This window comes from Coptis chinensis, chromosome 1, assembly GCF_015680905.1.
Source record: "Coptis chinensis isolate HL-2020 chromosome 1, ASM1568090v1, whole genome shotgun sequence".
NCBI lineage: Eukaryota > Viridiplantae > Streptophyta > Magnoliopsida > Ranunculales > Ranunculaceae > Coptis > Coptis chinensis.
In genome coordinates this window covers 12,430,615-12,442,500 of record NC_141456.1, presented here as the reverse complement: position 1 = coordinate 12,442,500, position 11,886 = coordinate 12,430,615, and the positions used below count along the sequence as shown (strand labels likewise).

The window sequence follows — 11,886 nt, the reverse complement described above, 5'->3', positions numbered from 1 at the left end:
GACTAGTCAACTTTTGCTTTAACAACAAAGTGCTGCTTGCTGAGTTATTGCAAGACTTAAAAAGGAACAGGATGATGCGAGGTTGCTACTGGCTTAGGCAGAAAGACAGATACCTATGACTGCATTGCCTGGTGCTACAACAAATGCTTTAGTGCTTAGTAATGGAAAAAAGGTTCTTGCTAGTTGGCTTTGCACACAGTTAATTTGAGTTTATTCTACATGCCTTATGATTCAGTGATCTAAAAGCCTACATGTATTTTAGCTTGCTGTGAGGAGTATTTTAAAAATTCTGGACATCAGGACAGATACTATCTACACTTAGTGGCCACTCGAAGAAGGTATTGCATATTGGTTTGTCATGTCTTGTGATTCTTAAGGTTCGAGTTTTTTAGCAATTTAGTCAACAATTTATGAACATTGTATAGGTGAACAATGTCAAATTTGTTTCTAGAGACAAGTTATTTGTCACAGCAGACAAGGTAACTCATACTTGTATATGTAAATTTCTATTGCTTAACGTTAATATGCTGCTGGTACTTATTGCGATTGTTTCTTTCATCAGTTTCTTGTTTTACGTATTCACAGTGTCTTAAAAAATGCATCAGCCCCTTAATTGAGGCTCTCTAAATTTAGAAAAATGAGTAACAAAATGCCATACTTAGACATGTTTTGTTTCTTTCCTGATCAAAGTTTGTACGTAGCGTCATTGATGAACCCTTTTTCCTTTTACTGATCAGCCTTTGCGACAACTTCTTTGGAATTTATTTAATTAAATAGGATTTTTTTTGTATATTTGTTGTGAAGGTTAGTTTCACGATTGCCGATGATGAGAAGCATGAAGTGCATGAAATATATAAAGGGTTAGACTTGCATTAATGGTGTCATGAAGGATGGATGATGAAGATGGGTGTGTTCAAAGTCCATGTTCTTATTTTATAGTCAAACATAACTTTTGCGTTCCTTGTTACAATTAAATGACTTGGTTTTTCCCCTTAAATAAGTTGTTGCTGTGTTTTTTTTTTTTTGTCTTTTCTTTTGTTATGTTTACTTTCTATTGTATTTGGAATTCTATTTTTTGATAATTGTGTAATGAAGAATTTGTCGAAAGTTTTGTGGATGATTGGTGGTTGTGCAATTGGAAAGAATGTGTAGATTTATGTTGATTTGCACGTGAAATGACCCAGATTAAAATATTATTATTTTTTTATATAAAAAAAACAACTCTACCACGGTCTATAACTGGAGCAAAAATAGCATCTCCCACGGACATTACCGTAGGAAAAACTAGCCTTTTCCCACAGATCATCCAATGGTTTCTATCGTGGCAATACTGACGGCAATAACTGTCGCAAAGACCGTCGCTATTGGTAGGCTTTAGCGACGATTATGACTGTGGGTAGACAATTTTCAACGCACAAATAGCCCACGGTCTTGCGACGATTTTGGACCGTGACGTAAAACCTGTTTTCTTGTAGTGACGTTTTTAATGGCATCTGTGCGATCTCCGTTGAATTCATAGAGCGGTGCATTTGATTCTATCATCACCAAGTCTGGTAGGTTCATGTCCTTGTATGTTTGATAGAAAAGTATATCGCAAGAGCTGCCTAGATCGATGAGGACTCTTTTGACTGTCACCAGTTGATTTTGACGTGCACTATTAAGGCATCATTGTGGGATAGGCACACCTTGTCTAGATCGTCCTTTGTGAATGTTATGGAGGTCGTTGACTGAGAGCTGGTAGGAGTGATGACTTCAGCTTTGTGGGAGAGATGGTAGATCTCCTGAAGCACTTCTACCGTCCTGCACTTTTTCCGACCTGAGGTTTCGTCGTTGGAGGTATCAGTAATCATGTTGATTACCTTTTCCTCGTCGTTGTCGGAGGAGTGTTGTCTCCTGTTGTGTCTTGATCGACCTGGAGATTTAGATCGTCGGACTATTCTGCTCCTGCTTTTGTTGTTGGCAGGTCGTTCGTGGCTGCAGCTCCTGCTTTTGTGGCATTTGGCATCCAGTTTATGCCTAAGGTCACTTTATGGCAGGAACTCTTTCAATTTGCCCTCCTCTACCAAGTCTTGGAGGTAGTGCTTAAAGCTCCAACATTCATTGGTGTCATGGTGGTGGAGCTTGTGAAAATGGCAGTATGGAGGTTCTGGTATGGCGATCATCTTGTTGATGTTGGGTTTGAAGTATGGTGCTGTATATATCTTCTTCAGGATCTGGCTCGGCGTCTTGGAGAAGTTGGACAATTCCCTTTTTATGTAAGAGGGCTTGTGGGAGCTGGAGCCTTGTTGTTGTTGTTGTTGTTGTTGTTGTTGTTGTTGTTGTTGTTGCTGTTGCTGCTGCTGCTGCTGCTGTTGCTTGAGTAATGTTTGTTTTCTTTAGGTTCTCGCTTGTCGCTTACTTCGAGAACTTTTTTGCCCTTGTGCTGGGCTAGCCACTCTTCGTACTTGATGTACTTGGCAATTCTGTGATACAGGTCGTCTAAACGTTCTAGTTTGTTGCGCATTAGAGATCATGTTAGGTCAGAGTCATCCAGGAGGGCGTTGGTGAATGCAGAAGTTGCAAAGCTATCCTTTAAGTCTGGCTCCATTGAGAGGAGCTCCTTTTTGAAACGTCCTAGGAAAACGCGGATCGTCTCGCTATGTGCTTGCTTTAGTTGAAACAAAGAGTCCAGGTCGACTTGTTTCTTCCTATTGTAGACGAACTCTGCTGCGAACGTCTCAGCTAGCTTGTCGAAGTTGCTGATTGAGTCAGGAGTGAGCGTGTAAAACCATTCTAAAGCTCTGTCCTTCAGGCTGGCTGGAAAGAGCTTGTACTTCAGGTAGTCGTACTCTGGAGCGCTATAGAGTGTGATAGTCTAGCTTAAACGAGCTACGTGATGGCCTGGACACGAGCTACCGTCGTACAGCGGGAACTTTGGCTGGATGAACTTTGAAGGGGTTGCTTGTCCCTGATTTCAGTTGTGAATAGTGATGCCTTGTACGTCTGGAGTATCTTCTGAGTGATCTAGATCACGCTTGTCTTGTCATTCGACTTCTCCAACCTTTGTGCAAAGTTTTCTAACCTTTGATTGGTGGTAGTGGTGAGGGTTGTGACGGCATTGTTCTCCACTGCGTCTGGAGTGCCGTTGTTGGCGTTGGAGGTGGCTTGCTCGCGCATCGTTTGGTTTTCTTGTGGTAACGTGATGAATGCCTCCTGGAGCGTCTTCATCTGATCTGCTAACATCTGAAGTGAGAGGTCCATGGTGGTTTTTCTAACCAGCTTCGTGAGCTTGAGAAAAGAGTATGTGTTTTTTTCTTAAGAAAACGAACCGGCAGACGGTGCCAATGTAGAGGTTTGGTGTTTAGAGGACAACGACCTGATGATTTATTGGATAGGGAATGGCTGCACTCTTCTTGGGATAAGAGTTGCCTACGTATCGAGTTTTTTGGGATAAACTTGAATCAAGCCTTACGTAGTTCATCTCTCTCTACTTATAGATGTTTGAGCTGATTTTCTTTATTTGCTTCAGGCTGTTATGAAGTGTAGATCCACTTTGTATGCTATCTTGATGATTCGTCATTACTCTGATGTTACAAAGTAAATGTCTCATTGATTGTTGCGTTGACTGAGCTCCAGGATTGCGCTAGTTGATTTGCTTTCATAAATGGCTGTGATTGATATTGGGGACGACCTAGGTTTGGGTCACTTGTACGCTCTGATGGATAGGTACGATCTGATGGATTGGTACGAACTGATGGAGTACGACCTGGTGTGTGGACACGTGTACTGTAGTGTAGAACGGATGGTACTTACAATAATCTTACCAAGATGACTCTGCCATTTCCCTTTTTTTCCCCGCTTTCCACATTATCTGTATCTACAATTGTATAAAGAGAAGAGACCCACATTTTTATAAAATGATCGATTGAGTAAAGTCGAATTGCTAAACAGGAATCTAATGCGAGAAAAGCGAGAGTCAATATAACAAGCTTCATAAGTTTATAATAGCAACACGCCAGGCCCGGCCCTGAGCAGGTGCCATGTGGGCGACCGCACAGGGCCCCGAATATGTAAGGCCTAAAAATATATGTTTAGGTGAAAATGTCTATTTGGCAAATTAAAATCCCAAACCAACCAAAAGTCCAAAAAATCAGAAATTTCACAATAAACAACCGAAATATCCTCTCATATTCTCTTTCCTCATTAATTATTTTCGTAAAAAAAATAAAATAAGAGATATAATAAATGAGGAGATCTTCTCAACGCCAGATATCTCTCTTTCCCTAATTAATAACGTTTTCTTTTGGAAAATCACTCCAATTACTTGTTGCTTGAGTTGCCCCTCAATTACTCAAATACAAAAAAAAGAGTAAAAAAAAAAAAACTCCTCATTTACCTTCTGATCATCTAGTATCTTCTCGTTCTCAAAATTTCTTTATTTACAAGTGTAGATTTGTATTAGTTTTCACTTTGATCAATCTCAATTACTTATTCACCTAACTTTTGATTTTTCTTCAAGTAAGTATAGCTTATAGAATTTTGTTGATTGTTCCCGTTACTGTCGCATATGCAAAAATAAGTTTTTCAAAATTAAAATGATTGAAATCATATCTTAGATCGACTATATCACAAAAAAGACTAAAAAGCTTCATTGATAATTTTGCAACTAAAAATGCGATAAGAGCAATATTTCGATGATCCATTTTGTATTGATGGAAGACTGGAAGAGAGCCACATTTTGTTGTTTGCACAGGGGCTATTGAAAACTCAGGGACGGCCTGCAACACGCAAGCATGCATGTTAACAGTTGACACAGGATATACATTTTGTGGACAAATTGTGATAAATGTTGTTCCTGTTAAACCTATACCTTCGGCGAAAGCAAAGGATGTAAGTCATGTAACCCAAGTGAAATTATACCTATACCTTGATGACTGGAACCCAAGCAAAACGTGATGACTGGAACTCTGAAATACAATCTAGCTATATCTTCAATAGTTTTATTAGAAGTTTTCCGTGAGTAACTTTGAAACTTATTTACAAGAAATTAAAATTTCCAAAGCAATATCTCTATTAGTAAAATACACCATAATTAACCTGGCCTTTTAAATTAGACCAGCCTTTTTTCTACCGCCTAATACCCTTAATTTAATACAAAAAAATATTATTCAATGTCTTTAAAAAGGACTATTTCGTCATTTAATTTTGTATTTCCATTAATACCCTTCCATTACAACACACAGACAAAGGAGTTTTATGTAAATTAAGGGCAAAAACCAAATCCACGCCTCTATATTGACATGTACGCGGTTTTTGCCACTTAACTACCATTAATACCCACTTCAATTACCATTAATACCCACTTAACTATCATTAATCCTGAGTTCTTCCAACTTCCTCTCATTTCTATCATTAATACCCTTGAAACTCTGTTCCTCTGGCTGGGTTTCTTCAGGCAATCAGAAATATTTTGATTATCTGAAGTTGTCGATTTCAGTCGCGTTTCTATTTTATCTAATAAAGTACCGAGTCAATGAGATGCAGCGGTTCCAGAAAGCACCGAGTCAATGTCTTTATCTTTTTGGGTGGTCTGCTGCCATGGAAGCATTTCCATTTCTTCAGTGGATTAATTATGGAGGGTACAAGGGAGCCATGAAATCTACTGGTAGAGATCTCGACTCTGTGTTCAGAAGTTGGGTGCAGGACCATCGACAGAGAAAACTTTCTGCAGATGCTGGGGATCATGAAGATTTTATTGATGTGATGATTTCCAGTTTAGAAGGTATGGAGTTCCCTGGCTACGACCACGATACCATCATCAAGGCTACGTGCCAGGTAAGCATTACTAAACCAGACAATTTTGGACATACTTACTTAAGTTTTGCAGATGGAATTACGATTGCAGTAAAGTCAATATCATGATCATTCAATTTCGATACAATGTTGTTATGTAGAAATTTAAGTTTGGTAACTGAGCAAACAACAAAAATCATTTAAAAGTTTCTTATTAGCATTATTGTTAATTTGCTTTCTTATCTTAGTACGACAAGAAATTAAGTTCTCTGGATATTTTCTGTTATGGAATATTCAGTTTACTTGATGGGTTTCAGATTTTACGTAGGCTATATGGTTCTAAGTGGTACAGACACAACCATGATCACCCTAACTTTGGTCCTATCTTTGCTGTTGAATAATTGCCATGTGCTAAGAAAGGCTAAGGATGAGTTGGATGCTCACGTTGGCAAAGGAAGACATGTTAACGAATCAGATATTCATAAACTGCTTTATCTTCAAGCCATTGTGAAGGAAACTTTAAGGTTATACCCCCTGTTCCACTGTCAGTACCTCATGAGTCCATGGAAGACTGCACAATAGGTGCAGTGGTTACATAATCCCGTTAGGCACAACTGTGATAGTTAACCTTTGGAAGCTACCGCGAGACCCACAAGTGTGTAAGAAAACCATATTATTCCGATGGATTACCATTGTTTAAGAATCTCTCCATCTTTTCCCTTACAGAAAAAGAGAAGACAAGAAGAATAAAAAGGGAAAACTTTGGCTTGGATTTTGATTTGGTTCAGTGTATAATCCCAAGATATACATGTTCGAGGGTTCGTTCATTTCCACTTCCTCTTTTTGGTATTTAGATGTTTAAATTTCCATTACACAATATAGGAACAATTCTTTGTTCTTTTGTTCCAGGTAGCCTATTTTTTAAACTCAGACATTTTAACATTAAAGTTTTTTTTTAAAAAAAATTAATCTTGTAATATATTTACAGGGCCTGAAGTTGAACACTTGGGTGCAATGGCTGGGAAGTATAAAGTATATTTAGTGATGGGTGTAATTGAAAGAGAAGGATACACACTTTATTGCACGATTCTGTTTTTTGATTCACAAGGGCATTATCTTGGTAAACATCAAAAATTAATGCCAACATCATTGGAGCGTGTAATATGGGGATTTGGAGATATATGGGTCTACAATTCCAGTGTTTGAAACTCCTATTGGAAAAATAGGTGGGCTTATTTGTTGAGAGAATAAAATGCCACTTCTAAGAACAACAATGTATGGAAAAGGTAATTAGCAGTTGTGTTTATGTTTATTGTTTGTGTATAGCTTTTTAACTGTTTTGTCTTTGTTATGAACTTTGTTAGTTTGGTATAACTCTTTATAGTTATCTTTCATTCGATGAATGAAAATTTAAGATAAATATACTATTTGGAGTTAAAGAGTGGAGATTGTTTACCTTGTTTGGACTGGGAATATCGGACCAGTAACACAGTGAGGGTTTGACTGGGTGTGAAAGTGAGTCCTCTCACAATTTGCATTACCCACACGAACTAGATTATCGCCCCTCCCTATTCTAATCACTCTGTCCACATCATTCGGCAGTAGCTATGCGAGAAGTAGGAGAGAAAGTGCTTGTAAGTTTGGCCCTCGTGGACAAAAACTCAATTGCATTTGTAAGTGTGGGATCACTGGCATGGTGCAAAATCCTATCCCTAAAAAATTATGTGTACTGTTGCCATTTGATTTGTGTGCCTTCAAGGTCACTGCTATTAATTGGTGGTTATACATTCTACCTTAACAAAGCAGTCACCATCTGAGGTCTTGAAAGAGACAAGACCGGTATTTCTCGCACTGCTGTATGGACTATGGACTTTATTTATGTATGTTGCTTATAATGTTTGATTCTGAAATTAAATATTTGAATCTATGTCTATCTCATGAGACCTTTTATTTGAAGGTATTGAGATATATTGTGCGCCTACAGCTGATGCTAGAGATCTGTGGCAAGTATCAATGACCCATATTGCCCTTGAGGGAGGATGCTTTGTTTTGTCAGCAAACTAGTTCTGCCTAAGAAAAGACTATCCACCTCCTCCAGAGTACACTTTCTCAGGTACAGATGAAGATCTTTCACCGGAGTCAGTGGTATGTGCCGGAGGCGGTGTCATGATTTCCCCGTCAGGGGCTATTTTGCCCAGACCCAATTACGAAGGGGAGGCTCTCATCTCAGCTGGCCTAGGTATGATAATCCTTCTTTAACCAAATTCTGTAATTCCAAGATTCTGACATATAGCTTCGAGGGCACCTTTGTGCTTGGAGATGAAAGCATGTTAGGCTCCCTATAAGGCTAGAAGTATCTCGAAACATGGATAATTTCTAACACAATGCAATGTAATGATGAACTGTTAAGAAAAAACCTGGAGCTGAACCAATGCAATGCATATGACAAACGTGGGTTGTCTTGACCGTACCTGCTGAAGGTATCATATTATACTCCTTGATATAAACAATGAAATAAAGATATGATATCATTATGTGTCTATGTTATTTACACCCTTCTGTGGTATGACTGGTGTCAACAAATCCTATTTGGGAGTTCAGTGTTTCACTGAATCTCACACTCCATACCAAGTTGGACTCTGACCCCATGCATCCATGCAACAAAGACCATAACTTAATTAGGATGGTCACTCGGTCTCTCCTAAAACGGCAAGGAGACATGTGAGAAAGGTAAAATTATTAAATTAGCATGCCTCTGTACGTACTTATATAGGATTAAGTGAATAATTTTAGTTCATGTATCTAACTCAACCACTTTAGTTTAAGGTTTAGGTGACAACTGTTACCTTGGTTTGACAATTTAAGTAGTTAGGCTCCACTTGGTATGAATCAAAAGATTGCGAAAGTGCAAAACAAATCTTGAGTGAGTTGATAAGAAATGGGCTTTGAGGTGTAGTAATACCTGGTATAATTCCCAGTTAAAAAATCATGCCATTAGTGCTAAATCCAATAACATGTTTGTAGTTTGGAACTTGGAAGTGGCAGAAATGTTTTCGTGGAATTTTTATTGTATTTAGATATCAACTATCAATAATATAATTGACCTCACCCATCGCTCTTTCAAAATTCGGCAGTTTTGCTATTATTATTTCGTTGATTTTGTTGTTAAATTAGTTGGCACTAATTTTTGCTTTTTGTTTCCAATTCCTTAGATCGAACAGAACTAATGAATGTCTTCTATCAAATTTTGCCTTTTATAATGATTTATCATTTGTTTAGGAGGATGCGTGGTGGTTTCCTGCTTGGTCGTCGACGTGGGAGGAAGGAACCCATCAAAAAATCTCCAGATGAGCTGAACCAGGAATCGGATAACTATCATGCTGAAGCCATGAATACTTCCTATTGGACTGGTATACGTATAGAGAATGAGTTGATCAAAAGTGGCGTTGGAGCATTGATGCAAATATCTTTGAATCTCCATCAATTTTTCATAGGCAGTAAACTTTGCTCCAAATTAGCTACCTGATGCAGATGGTTTATCTGCTTTATGAAGTTTAGAGTGACAATGTTATCTGTGTGGTATCGTATTATCATTGATTTTAAAAGCAGTTAATTTCATACGTTATTCTTTGCTGTCATTTGTGGATGCAATATACTGCAATTTGCAATCATCGTTTGTGAACCTATAAGGCATAATCAAAACAAATAAAATCCTATCTCCAAATTCAACTACTGAGATTCATTTGTGCAGTGTTTAGTCATATAAACAACCATGTTAGTCAGAGATTCAGTCGTGATAGTAAAGGTAATAACATTGAATAGAACGGTGTGGTTCAGTAGAAGTATTGCTTGGATTTGTATGCATAATTCTATATTTGATAACATGCCATTCTGGTTTGTACACTAATAGTTCATTGAAATGGAAGTAACATTTGTTTAAAAAAAATAAATAAATAAACAATCATGTGTATACTTTGTGATAGATAGTAAGTTCTAGATTTTGAGCGTATGGTCTTTGTGTTTCATGTAGTATTATAGCAAATTATGCCCCAAAATAACATTATCATTCAATGCTTAACCATCTTTCAAATATGTTTTAAAATTGTGTCGGCTTTTTATTGAAAAATTTCTGACTTATCCGAAGCTAACAATTGCACCATATCAACTTTGACATTTTACATATTCTATGGATGAGTTCATACTTCATTAAGAAATCTTTTATTTGTGCTCTTTATCTTCCCAACTAAGTAAGATGTTTGGGATGTTTCTTTCTTATAGATTTAATTTAAACATGTGACCGGAAAATCTAGACTTTGTTGGGCACTTCCTTTGTATTTGATTTAGTTTTACATGAGCATGATATTTCGTAAGTCATGACGTTGTTACTGTAATACATGTTGGTACTTAAGGTGTATGGCTTTACGGTTCCTATTGTAAAACTTTTCTATATGTAAGTTGGTCAGTCATGGAAGGCTATGCCGGCTGATATTACTCTTTGGCAAGAACAGAGATCCATTTCTAATCTTCGAGGTACAGAAGCTGATGTTTTCGCTTGAAGAGTGGCAATGATGAGAACTGTGGTAAGCAATGAATGGAGATTTTGCGGAGGTTCAAGAGTTGTTCTTTGTCTGAAAGTAGTCAGATATGTGCCCAATGGAAAAGCTTTGTTATGAAGTAAATGCTTCATGTAAGATTGTAATCCTTTTGCTCATTGAATTTTCCTTCAGTAGTTTTGCTCATTTGTAGAAAATATAATATTGAACTGGCTTATGAGCATCATATTGAAATTTTTTATATTGATTGTTTGTCGAGTAACAGTTATTGTTTTGGACCAATTTTATAGTATAGGTTTGAAAATTGTGGCGAAATCAAGACAACAGCTTGCTTCTCCGACTTCTCCAAGATCGAGGGAATGGGATAGACCAACTAGATGGTTTGAATACTTGACTTCTAAAATAAATTTGCCAGTTATGTCGTCGTCTTGGAAGCCTATAAGTCCTGAAGTATACCCACAGGAGTTTGGTAAATCCCAGAAAGTTGAGGTTTGAATATGCATTCAATAGTACTGACTGTCGCAGAAGGTTTGTTTGGCTAAGATGTATAGGTTGAACCAGATTCTGGTTATGCTAACCCTGTTTCACATGTGCGCTCGGAATAGTTTTGAAAGTGGGTGTCGTTCCAAATCATCTGAAAATTTGTCTGCTGGATTCAAAAACTTTCTACTTGAAGTGCCTGAACTCGATGGAAAAACTCACAAGGTTTGATTGGTTATTTTTGTTATTGTTTATAATTAATTGTTGGGGTTTTGTTAATAAAATGCTTTTTTTAAAACCCAGATGTATAAAGGAGGAAAGATTTGCTTGACAGTTCATTTTAAACCATTGTGGGCGAAAAACCGGTATGTGGAATGTCCTTTTTTCTAATGCAATTTAAGAATCGATGGGTTGGTTTCCTTAGGAGTTGCAATTTTGTTGTAATTACCTTGATGCGTGGATGTTAGTAAGTTGTTGTTTGCTCCTTTTTTGATTCTTTGTATACGTTCCACTTTTTTCTCATGTAAGTACTTGAGTGTAGCAAAGGGATGTATATCTAAGTATCTACCTATAGATTGTAGGTTCCACAACAGCTCAATAGGGTGATACTGGGGAAGTATATGGTTCCCCCAAGAAGTTGGTGTGTCGTGTGTGTAGTAAAACTATGTACATATGTCTAATACTTGATATAAGTGAGAGAAAAGTGAGGGAAGGGGAAAAAGAAAAAAGATGAGCCCCCAACTCAAGAGCTTGCTTGGCTCGTGGATTGTAGGTTGATCAGAAACTTCATGTATATTGGCCGCTGACATTCTACAAGTCAAATTACTGTTTATAGAAATTTATCACCGAGCTTAAATTTTGGACCGATCAAATCTATTTACTCGCCTTGATGCAGTTTTTTGTGCAAATGGAGAATACATAAAAAATTCAGGAATCCACTAATTACGATATCTATTGGGAATTCTGGACCAAATATCTTCATAGAAGTTGATGCCACCGCACTTAAAGTTTTCACCTACTTTTAAGAAAAGATTAGCTAAAAAGTCCTCCATGATGTGGTATATATATGCTACTAGGATAA

General features: G+C 37.5%; 1 long non-coding RNA gene and 1 pseudogene across 8 annotated transcripts in view; both read left to right on the top strand.

Annotated features, from left to right (window-relative positions):
* The window catches only part of LOC147522203 (uncharacterized), a 3,352-nt gene extending 2,352 nt beyond the window's left edge, over nucleotides 1–1,000 (top strand). For 2 of the 7 annotated variants that reach the window (XR_015212587.1, XR_015212582.1), the window contains 4 exons: nucleotides 1–172; nucleotides 263–338; nucleotides 426–479; nucleotides 805–1,000. The exon at nucleotides 1–172 is cut by the window's left edge. This is a non-coding gene — a long non-coding RNA (uncharacterized LOC147522203). Of the gene's footprint in view, nucleotides 173–262; nucleotides 480–804 lie in introns of all 7 variants that reach the window. The other 5 variants (XR_015212593.1, XR_015212591.1, XR_015212592.1 and 2 more) reach the window with 5 other exon arrangements.
* A 4,030-nt stretch (nucleotides 1,001–5,030) lies between these two features.
* On the top strand, nucleotides 5,031–9,520 carry LOC147522202 (bifunctional nitrilase/nitrile hydratase NIT4A-like; annotated as a pseudogene). Its single transcript, XR_015212579.1, has 5 exons — nucleotides 5,031–5,814; nucleotides 6,499–6,590; nucleotides 6,761–7,058; nucleotides 7,730–8,011; nucleotides 9,052–9,520. The product of XR_015212579.1 is annotated as a bifunctional nitrilase/nitrile hydratase NIT4A-like (transcript).
* Nucleotides 9,521–11,886: the final 2,366 nt, after the last annotated feature.